The following is an 11,758-nucleotide window of genomic DNA, read 5'->3' as shown; positions in this document are numbered from 1 at the left end:
CCCCACTCCGGCCTATCACCCTCACCTTGACCTCCCTCCACCTATCGCATTTCCAAAGCCCCTCTCCCAAGTCACTCCTCCCTACCTTTTATCTTAGCCTGCTGGACTCACTTTCCTCATTCCTGAAGAAGGGCTTATGCCCGAAACGTCGATTCTCCTGTTCCTTGGATGCTGCCTGACCTGCTGCACTTTTCCAGCAACACATTTTCAGCTCTGATCTCCAGCATCTGCAACCCTCACTTTCTCTTTGGGATATCTGATCGGCATGGATGAGCTGGACCCAAGGGTCTTTTTCTGTGCTGTACATCTCTATGACTTTATAAGTCTTCTTTCTTTCTAAGATTGCGCAAAGTGCCAGATTAATGTCACTCTTTTCCTGTTTAGTATCTGCAAGACTGTTCCTGCACATTACACTATTATGGGATCTCTGTTCTGGAAATAGAATGACTACATACAAGAATTCGGAACTGAAATTTCAACCTGAAGTTGCAATGTTTCAAGAATAACTTCTTGTTTTCTGGCTCAAAGCCAGAACAGAAGGCAAGTCATCTCAGATCAGGACCAAGGTTGTGGCTTGGGAGAAAAAAACTCTAAAAATATATATTTCAACTCTTTTGTGATCTCAAGGTTTCACCAGTACATTTTCTTTCACATTAAGGCACAATATAATTAGAAGTTATTGTTAGTAAGAAAGTATATTTATTTGACCGCGGTCTCTCTCTCTCTCTCTCGCTTTGTTGCAGGATTTCACATTTCCTGCAACTTGGCCACTTGCCCTTTAAATGTTGCTGTAGAGTCATTGAATTTTGGGTTAACTTTCTGCTGTTTGCTGCTGAGTTTAACTTTCAGGCCTGGTCAGTTTTACTGTAAAACATGCAATGCTGAGTAAAGAAAAAGCTGTTGAAAACCTGAAAGAAAAGACAGATGTTGTTACATTTGCATGGTTGACATTTCTGGCGTAACATCCTAGAATCCTTGTATCACAGAATGGTTACTGGACAGAAAAAGACAATTTCTATTTGGCTTAGCACATCTGTAGAAGCTCTCTAAAAAGCTATTCTCTGTCTCAGCAACTCCCCTGCATTGTCCCTGTAGTGCTGCAAATGTCCCCTTTTCAGGTAATGATTGAATTCCCCTTTGAACACCCCAATTGAATCTGTCTTCACCATATTATCAGGCATTGCATTCTAGACCATAATCATTAGTTGTGTGAAACAAGTCTTTTCTTGTGAAATCATTCTTTCTTTTACCAATTTTACTTTAAACCTTCTGTGTCCTGATCATTTTGCCATAAAGAATGTTTCCAAATTACTTTATCTACTATTTCAAGGTTCTTCATGATGCTTAATACCTTTCTCAAACTTCCTTTCAATCTGTTCTTCTCTAAAGGGACAGTTTCAACTTCTGCAGTTTTTCTATGTAGTTCCTCATCCCTTACATGATTATTTTCTGAAACTTTTGCACTATCTCATAATCCTTCCTAAAGTGTGATGATCAGAACTGGATGCAGTGCTCTATTTGAGGCCAAAGTAGTGTTTGCCATCAGGTTTAGCATTACTTCCTTGCTTCTATACTCTTCCTTCTTTGCTAAAACTCGGGATGCTTTATCAATTTCTCTCTCAACCTGTCCTGCAATGATAATTTATCAATAATATATAGACCTCGGACCCTCCATTTCTACACAGCTTGTGTCTCCATCCCATGCGCACCACAGCAACAATATTAGCTACATTAATTACATTGTTACTTCACTGGCCAACTTGACTTGGTCTCTAGCCCCCAACGATGCTGTAGTACTTCAAAAGAATGTAGATATAGGTTTGAGGAATGGGTGCACAGATTTCAGATGAATTTTAATGTAGAGAAGTGTGGAATGATCCATTTTCAAAGAACAAATACACAAAAGCAACATAGTATACAATTCTAAATGGTGTGCAGAAGCAGAGGGTATATGTGCAGAAATTGTTGAATGTACAGTAGTTGGCTCCTCACTGCTCAATCGTCATCAGGTCAAAAAGAAGGGGCAAATAGACAGTGAGGATCTGAAACCTGAATAAAGGCTGAGGTAACTAGTTGTTGTCAGGAGCAACCACTTAACAGATGTTCTTAATAACTTAGGTGGCAATAAAATGGCTTCTCGATGCAAATAACATGACAAATGGCTGCAAATTGACAATTATGCTAAAAGCTACTTAAAATGGCTTTTAAGTTACTAACTGCTAATTATAGCTGCATAATTGACTAACCACAGTCTGCTTCAATAGAGATTAGCAGATAATGCTACCTCCACAGCATAGAAGTAACTAGACTAGATATGACATTACTGGACATCCTTCAGACGCAGATGCAATGGTTCGGTTAGTGAGATAAAGGTCACCTTAGGGTTGGAAAATAAAGTTGGCTCCGATGAAATATCATTTGACGAAGTAACTGTTAAATAAAGCAATATTGTGTATTGATTGGTAATTGTCTGAATGTACAATGCGATCATGGCGTATACCCTTCTTTAAGAAAAGAATAAAACTGTCTTTGGTTTGAGCCATGTACGCAGCTCCTCCAAGGAACACGGAAGTGTATAATCTCTGTGATTCTGGACACTCTGTGCTCAGCCGTATGAAAAATGAAGAGTGAAATCTTAAATACCAGACTGATTGAGAGTGTTTATTGACCAATCGCGGAACCGAGAGACCCCGCTGGGGGTTCAGATCTTCATCTGTTGCCATGACACGGATTCAGTATGGACGGATTGTGGGCAGCGGTGTTAGAACCTTGAGTCCTCCACTATTGAGTGTAGAGGAATCGGCCGGCCAGATGTGAGTATTTTCTCCGTTTGGTTTTCCTCTCATTCAAGTTGCAGTTGACTCAATCCCTCGTTGTCTATCGTCTAAGTCCAGCCCGAAAAGGATCGGTCCTGATAAGAATTCATTAATAAAAGGAGTCGGGGTCTTCAGGGAGTCGGGGACTCCCACTAACAGGTCAGCAACCTGCGGATTAGGGATCCGAATAGAGTCGGGGACTCGTTAAAAAAAAGGAGTTGGGGACTCCAGGGAGTCAGGGACTCCACTAACAGGTCAGGGACCTGAATAAGGAAGTACTTCAAATGAGTCGGGGATTCAGATTCGGTTGAATTGGTGCTGTCTAAACTGATTGCCAAATTGTTCAGTGAAAGATGAAATAAGGAAGTATCGTGATACATTATAACGAGGTTGTCGAGGGGTTTGGAAAGTTGAGGAGGGTTTGTGGAAGTCATCAGTTTTGTTGCTTGTTGTTAAATAGTGAAGGTCTTAAGTCAGAATTATTAAAGGAAGGTTGTTTTAAGATGGGCAATAATATAGATAAAATGGAAGATCCATCATCTTCATCTGTGAAACTATGTGAAAAGTATCCAGAAAAGTCTGAAAGCCTGTGAAAACTTTCTGGTACCTTAAATGAGCAGTGATGAGCAGTGGCTACTGGGGGGGGGCCTTAAAAATACTCAATTGGTTAAGTCAGCCCAGCAATTGATTTGGCAACAAAACCTGGGCTCAAAAACAAAATAATTGATTGGACTGTGGCGGCAATTTTATTGTGAAAGACGCAAAGAGTCGGTTTTGGGTTCATGGTAGGATACTGCCACCACATTGGGAATTGAATTAACTAATGATGGTACCATGAAATCTATTGAGGTCCTCAAAAATGAATGTGCTCGAGCCAAATGTCAACAGAAACAAAAAGAAAAGTCACCGGTGGCTGATAAACAGAAAGAACTGTGCAGTTCGATGGTTGGCCTTGGTTTGGGTGCGGGAGACAACGAAAATTCAGATTTAGATGATTGGTGTCCCTATCTGCATCTTGCACCACCACCACCTCCCCTACCCCCACCTAACCCGCAAGCAAATCTTAATTCACCCCACCCGGTTATTCCAGTCACTGCCACATCGATAGGTCGAGCGCCCCCAGCACCCCTTGCCCTAACCCCTTTCCCACAGATTATTCAACCTCTTGCTTATCAAACTGTTGTTGCACCTAATTCTCAAATTCCCGTTGTTCCCCTGCTGCCGGCCCCTCTCGTTCTTCCACCTGGATTCACCCTTGCTATCGCTGCTTCTTCTCATATTCCTCAGATTCTCATTAGTTTGGCAGCTATAGCTCACTCTCAGAAATACGCTGCGGCTGTAGCCACGCTGCATCCTCAGTTCACTGACTCTGTTGCTTGGAACACTTGCAGTCAACTAAAATTGAAATCTCGCCAATCTTCTAAAAAGTCTTACTGTGCCTTAACACAACTCGCTCAATGATCAGAAACCCTGCTGAGTTCCTCTTCTGAGGACTTGGGAGATGAAATACCTGCTCTGGGCATGTTCCCCATGAGAGAACTGCCGAATCCACAGGCTGGCACTGCTGGTCAAAATGCCACTATCCATGTTTACTGCCCCTGGAAGCCCGATTACATTACGTCCATTCTCAGTAATGCTCTGGACCGCCACAAGGGTCCCCAACAGTTTGCTGATTTCCTAAACCCACGATTAAAGTTTATGACGGCACTGCCCAAGACTTTTGGGCCCTTATTCATCAGATCCTTACTCGCACTGAATATATGTTTCACTGAACGCGTTGCTTATAATGATTTTGATGCCCTCACTTATGCCATGGTGACAGCATGATATCCTTGCTGCTGCATCCACCATACTGGCCAAACCTATTGACCTTCCTTGTATCCTCGAACTTCGGCCTACAAATAAAGAGTCTGCCTGAAGATTTTCTTGAATGCTTCTGAGAATGTTATGAGTACTATTCTGGGGATCAAGCTTTGAATTTCCATGTTGTCAATGCTAAATATAACTCTATGTTATTGAGCTGTCTGCCGCCCTCTATCGCCACTGCAGTTAAGACAAATAACCTGTATTGGGTCGACACTAACCCCAATCAACTCCGTCGGTCCTTCAAGGCTTTGTGGAAAATTCAGAGCAAAGACAAGGCGCTGACCCGCGTAAAGTTGAATTTGAGTTCCAGGAAGAGACAAGAGACTTCTCAACAATTACCTACGCATTGCAGTAGTAGTCTTTCACCCTTTCGAGGCCACAGTCATGGACGTAGCCAGGGAGTCTCTCCCAGACAACCCCCTCAGAGCTGTTTCAATTGTGGTGACCCATATCACTGGGCTTGTGACTGCCCGACCGCTGAAGAGCAATGGGGGGAGCCAAGGATGCAGATATGGAAATTACCCCCAGAACCCTTATGACAACTGAAGGAAACTCCCTAATAGTAATCACCCTGTGACACAAGTGAGGGGTAGATGATGACTCACTAACTTTTTGCAAAAAACTCCTTTTCTGAAGTAACTTTCCTTTGAAGTCTATGCCTTACAAGCAGGAACCTACAGTCTGTCTTAAAGTTGAAAACAGATGGTATCCCTTTCTGATTGACATGGGAGCCTCTGTCCTCAGTGAAATCTGACATGAACCTTCAAATCTCTAAGAAGACTCAAAAATTATCTGGCTTTCAAGGGAAACCTACCATTATTCAGTTTCTGATCCGGTTCCTGTCTATTTCCAAGGCTATTCCCTGGACCACTGCTTTGTGATTACTGCACATTATCCTGCAATCTAATGGGACGAGATCTGCTGTGTGCCTTTCAAGTCAAACTCGCCTGTTCCCTGATGGTGTCCAACTTGATTCTGACTCAATTGAACGCCTATGGTACATATCCACTAAACCCCAAAGTTGGTCACTTGACCTTGACCTTCAAAGTTCTGGATGTCATGTCACCCTTGCTTACGATTGGACAGGCCAAGACCAATTCCTTGAAGATTTTGCTCTAATTGATGACTTTCTCCGTTAAGGCATCTTGGTCCCTTGCCAATCACCCTGTAACACTCCAATTATGACTGTCCCAAAACCTGGCAAGCCAGACCAGTATAGACTGGTTCAAGAGAAAAGGGTCAGATCTTCACCGCTATTTATCTTCATTGACAGTCCGCAGAAAACCTCACATGCCCTGGTCCCAAATCCAGCTTATATTCTAGCCTCGGTACATCACAGGCTACATTTTTTTCTGTTGTTGGCCTGCAACATGCTTTTTTTTTCTCACTGCCTCTTCATGAAGACAGTCAATATCTATTTGCCTTTACTTTTAATGGCCACCAGTTGATGTGGACTTGACTACCTCAAGGTTTCATACATTCTCCGACCCTTTTCTCTCAGGCTTTACAGAAATAATTGCGGTCTCTCATCCTCACAGATGGGTCTGCACTGATCCAGTATGTAGGCAACCTCCTTATTGCCAGTTTGGGTGAAGAATCTAACTGCTCTGTCATCTCCTCCTCAACTATCTGAAATGCCTGGGCAATGTTGCCTCTCCTAAAAAGGTCTCAATTGCACAACAAGTTTTAGGTTTCATCCTGTCAGCTAACTCACGCTCTCTTGAACAGAACTGCATCACTCCAATTGTCAACTTCCTGGTCCCAACAACTGTGAAACAGATTTCCCAGTGGCTGGGCATGGTCACCGTCTGCCGAAAATTGATCCCTAACCCTGCCCTCCTCGTTAAGGTGTTGACCCATTTTACTTCCTATGAAGGCACCTTTGAGCTCTCCTCAGAGGCAAAGTAAGCCATCCATGAATTTAAACATGCCTTGTCACAAAGTCCAGCTTTGGGAAGACTCCTCTATGACAGACCTTTCCAACTTTACTGCTCTATTCTGGATGACTGTGCTTCCTCAGTTCTCACTCAACTACTTGGAGATCGACACCGCTTGGTTGCCTATTTCTTGACTAAACTTGACTCTGTTGCCTTAGGACATCCCCGTTGTACTCAGATCTTCACCGCTATTTATCTTCATTGACAGTCCGCAGAAAACCTCACACTTCAGCAGGACATTGTCATCTACAGTTCTCATGCGGTGATCGCCTTGTTAGGACAATTGCAAACTCAACATTTGACCGTTATGAGGTTTACCTTCTCAACAACCCCTGACTGACCTTTACTGTACCAACATTAATCTTGCCGATTTCCTTGCACATCCCACATCACCCCTATCCACTCCAGATCATGACCATTTTCTCCTCATCAATGAAGACATCCAAATTCGTCCAGATCTTTCCGACGCCCCATCCCAGGCCCTGATATCAATATGTTCACTGATGGTAGTTCTTCTACTGATGATATAGGTACTCACCTCTTGGTTTATACCTCAGCACACTCACACTAAATACAGATAAAATATGTTTGTCTAATTATGTCTTACTATGTGTTTTGCTGCATGTCAGTTGTCATCTAAGAGTGTGTCCAATAAATCTTTCTTTCTAACCGAACACAAATAATAAGCAGCAGCAGAGCTAATGGAGGACTTCACAGCTGTGTGCAACTAATACCCGCATTTGCCCCTGGGGTTTGTGAATAATGACAATGTGTAGAAATCTGTAGGAATATCAAGAGAAAGAGTTTAGTCAAGACAAATGTAAGTCCTTTACAGGTAGAAACAGGGGAAGTTATAATGAGGAACAAAGAGATGGCAGATTAATTAAATACATATTTTGGTTTTGCCTTCACAAAGGAGGACATGCATATGCCACAAAAATGTGGGGGAACACAGGGTCTATTGAGAGTGAGGAACTAAAGGAAATTAATATTGGTAAGGAAATGGTATTGGGTAAACTAATGAGAATAAAGGCTATTAAATCCCCAAGGCCTGATAAACTATGTTCTAGAATACTTAAGGAAGTGGCCATAGAAATAGTAGATGCATCTGGTGGTCATCCTTCAAGTTTCTATAGACTTTGAAACAGTTCCATTGGATTGGAGAGCAGCATAGAAAATAAAATTAAAGCACAAGGGATTACCCTGGGGTACAGCAGAGATCCGTGCTTGGACCTCAGCTGTTGTTAATATTGTTAACAATATATGTTAATGATTTAGATGAGGAAACTGAATTTAATACAGGGCGACCCCCTTATCTGCAGAATCATTTTCCATGGCTTCGCTTATCTGTGGTTTACTACGGCCGGAACATATTATAGGAACGTTCCAGCACCAGGAATCAGGAGGCTGCAGGGAAGGTACATTCCCCATTTAAATGAATGAGTTCGCTCCTATCCGTGTAGGTCCTGGAAAGTAATCCCTACAGGTACGGGGGGGACTACTGTACATTTAAGTTTACAAATGAGTCAAACCTGGGTGGTGGAGAGGATGCAGAGATACTTCAGTGTGATTTGAACAAGTTGGGTGATTAGGCATATGCATGGTAGATGAAGTATAATGTGCATAAATGTGAGGTTATCCACTTTGGTGGCAAAAACAGGAAGGCAGATTATTATCTGAATTGTGATAGATTGGGTAGGAGGACGTGCAAACAAGATCTGGGTGTGCTTGTCGCTAGACTCTGAAAGTAAGCATGCAGGTGCAGCAGATGGTGAAGAAGGCAAATTGTATGTTTGCCTTCAGAGAGAGAGGATTAAAGTACAGGAGCAGGGATGTCTTGCTGCAATTGTACAGGGTTTTGGTGAGACCACACAGGGAGTATTGTGTGCAGTTGTGGTCTCCTTATCTAAGGAATCTAATTCTTTCTATGTAGAGAGTGCAATGAAGGTTTACCAAACTGATCTTTGAAATGGCAGGACAGATGTATTAAGAGATATTGGATCATTTAAGGCAATATTCAAAGGAATTTAGAAGAATGAGAAAGAATTTCAATGATGTTCTGTAACAGGACGAGACAGGATAAATGCAGGAAGGATGTTTCCAATGACCAAGAGTCTAGAATCAGGGGTCTAATGATACAGGATAGGCCATTCAGGATTGAGATGAGGAGAAATGACTTCATCCAGTGAATGGTGAGCCTGTGGAATTCTCTGCCTCAGAAAGTGGTTGAGATTTCAAGAAAGAATTAGATATAATTCATAGGGCTAATGAGATTAAAGGATACAGAGAGGTAACAGGAACAGGGTACTGTGTTGGATGATCAGCCATGATCATATTGAATGCCATAGATGGATTCAGAAAGGAAGCAAATTTTAAAATTGAATTTTTTTTGCACCAAGAACCATTGTAGGTCGGTGAGCACAGGAGTGATGGATAAATGGAACTTAGTTTGAGTTAAATTATTGGCTGCGGAATTCTTCACGAACTCATGTTTATGAAATGTGCAACACATAACCTCACCTTGCCACTTCCCGTGACAATGGTGCTGGAATTATTTTCACATCTGCTGTTGTGATACAAAATAAATTGTAGATTGTGTAGAATGATAGGAACTTTAAATAATATTTTCATTTTGGAAATATTGAAATGTAGGCCATAAGGAGCAAAGGCAACATTTTTGCCCTTCAAGCCTGTTTGATGAAGCAATGAGTATAAAGCTAATGGGTTACCATTCATGGTATCCACGTTACTGATTACTTCAATCTCCAACATTGAAAAGGAAAATAAAGTAACATCTTTTGAACATGTCATCTCTAAGCTCTCTCAAGTCACATACCATCCTCATTTCCATCCACATTGTTCTGTTCCTGCCACTGGCACATGGTGACTCAGTGGTTAGCATTGCTTCCTCACACTGCTAAGGATCTGGGTTCGATTCTAACCTTAGGTAACTCTCTGTGTGGAGTTTGCACATTCTCCCTGTGTCTGTGTGGGTTTCTTCTGGGTATTCCAGTTTCTTCCCAAAGTCCAAAAAGATGTGCAGGCTTGGTGGATTAGGCATGCTAAACTGCCCCATAGTTTTCGGGATTAAGTGGGCTGACTATGGTAGGTGGGGGTCATGGAGGGTCAGTGCATACTCGATGGGTTGAATGGTCTCAATCTGCACTGCAGGGATTCTATGATTCTTTGTCGCTGGCTCAGAATCCTGAAAATTGTTATCCTTAATACAAGAACTTCAGCAGTTAAGGTGGAAAGTTTCTCAGGGTAGCTAGGAATGGACTATCAATGCTGTGTTGACAGTTAATAATTTCCCAAGAGAGTGCGCAACAGGCTAATCCTTCTTCAGAGGCACTGGGACCATGGTCAGATAATTCAGTTTAGATAGGCTATTTAAACTGAGACTTTCCCAGCCTGTGAGGCTCGTTAGTTACACTGTGTAGTGCACTGACCCAGGTTTTGCTTTGAAATCCATAGAGTGACAAAGAAAACAATGGCATATCCAGATGCATTACAAATGTAATTGATATCACATTGCTTCTGACTCATTAACTACAAATGTCTGTCTTTTGTATGCTGTCTGGCTCAGTGTGTTTTGCTGGGTGTGTTTCAGTTGTTCATTAGCCAAATGTTTGAAGTGAAATCCTGGTATAATGTTTGAAGTACATTACATCACTCCCACTTTCACAGTCATTCATTGTACAAAGCTCATATTAGATAAGTTTAGTAAAACTATATTGCGCTACAATGTGACACAAGTATTTTATTACACTGATATGGGATGTTGAGTGTCTGGGTCATGAGATAACTGTATGACATTGCAACTTATTATGGTTACCTATTTATAAAGGTTTAATTAATCTCTTCTAAAAAAATCGTTCATTCATTATATGAGGTATTCCTGGAAAAGCCTACATTTATTGCTTATCCTACGATGTTCCTTGAGAAAGGGTTTTGTTTTTTTTCATTTCTGGGATGAGGGTGTCATTGGCTAGGCCAGCATTTATTGCCTATACCCAATTACCCAGAAGGCACTTAAGAATCAACAAAATTGTTGTGGTCTGGAGTTACATGTAGGCCAGACCAGGTAAGGATGGCAGTTTCCTTCCCTGAATGACATTAGTGAATCAGATGGATCTTCTGATAATTGACAATGGTTTCATGGTGATCATTAGACTCTTAATTCCAGAATTTTATTGAATTCAAATTCTACCATCTGCTGTGGCAGGTTTCGAACCTGGATCCTCAGAACATTATCTGGGTCTCTGGGTTAAAAGTCCCAGTGTCGCATCCCCTAGTGTTGAGCTGCCTCTTTGAAATGCTGCATTCCATATGTTGAAGTTTCTCTCCCAGTGAGTTACAAAGGATGTCCTCAGATTTTGACCCAGCAGCCATAAAAGAATGATAATATATATCCAAGTCAGAAGTGTGTGATCTGCAGTGGAACTTGGGGATAGGGAAGTGTGTGCTGTGGTTGTCCTTCTAGCTGGAAGAAGTTGCTAGATTGAGAGAGGATGTTGAATTAGTCATTGGCAAGTTCTGCTTTTTGTGAATTGCCATACCTGAGCAATTCTCTGCATCTTTGGATCGATGTCAATTTTGCAGCTCTTCTAGAGAATCTTGGCTGAAGAAACAGCTGTGCTGGACGCAAGTCTTCAGCACTAGAATCAAGGTTTTGTTTGGGGCCCAGCCTTTGCAGTTTCATATACCGTAAGTTCAATTGCTTTATTATGAGTTGTTTATTGTCACAAATAACTAGAAAGATACAGTGAGTAGTGTTTTGTAGCCACAATCTGGTACCATTTTGAGTTCATCTGGACAAGCTGTCTTCAAACACAGCTCCAGGGCTTCTGCACGGTCTCTGCAAGATGTCCTGGGCCTCAAGGAGTCCCTGCGGTTTAGACATCAGGAGTCTCCGCTCCTAGCACTCCACCGCTGTAGCCAACAACCTGCCGAGCACTGTTCCGGCTTTTTAATATCACGTGTAGCTAAATCAGTTAGCTGAAGAATGTGACTCTGAGGACCTCAAGGCAAGGCCAAGGTGAATCTTAAATTTTATACTATTGGTTGAAAGAGGGTCTTAAAGCAATGGTTTTGTGTGATGGTTATGCTTCCTAATCCTGTCGTGGATCGATTCGTTGA

The sequence above is a fragment of the Chiloscyllium plagiosum genome, chromosome 12, assembly GCF_004010195.1.
Source record: "Chiloscyllium plagiosum isolate BGI_BamShark_2017 chromosome 12, ASM401019v2, whole genome shotgun sequence".
Taxonomy (NCBI): Eukaryota; Metazoa; Chordata; class Chondrichthyes; order Orectolobiformes; family Hemiscylliidae; genus Chiloscyllium; species Chiloscyllium plagiosum.
This window is presented reverse-complemented; position numbering follows the sequence as displayed.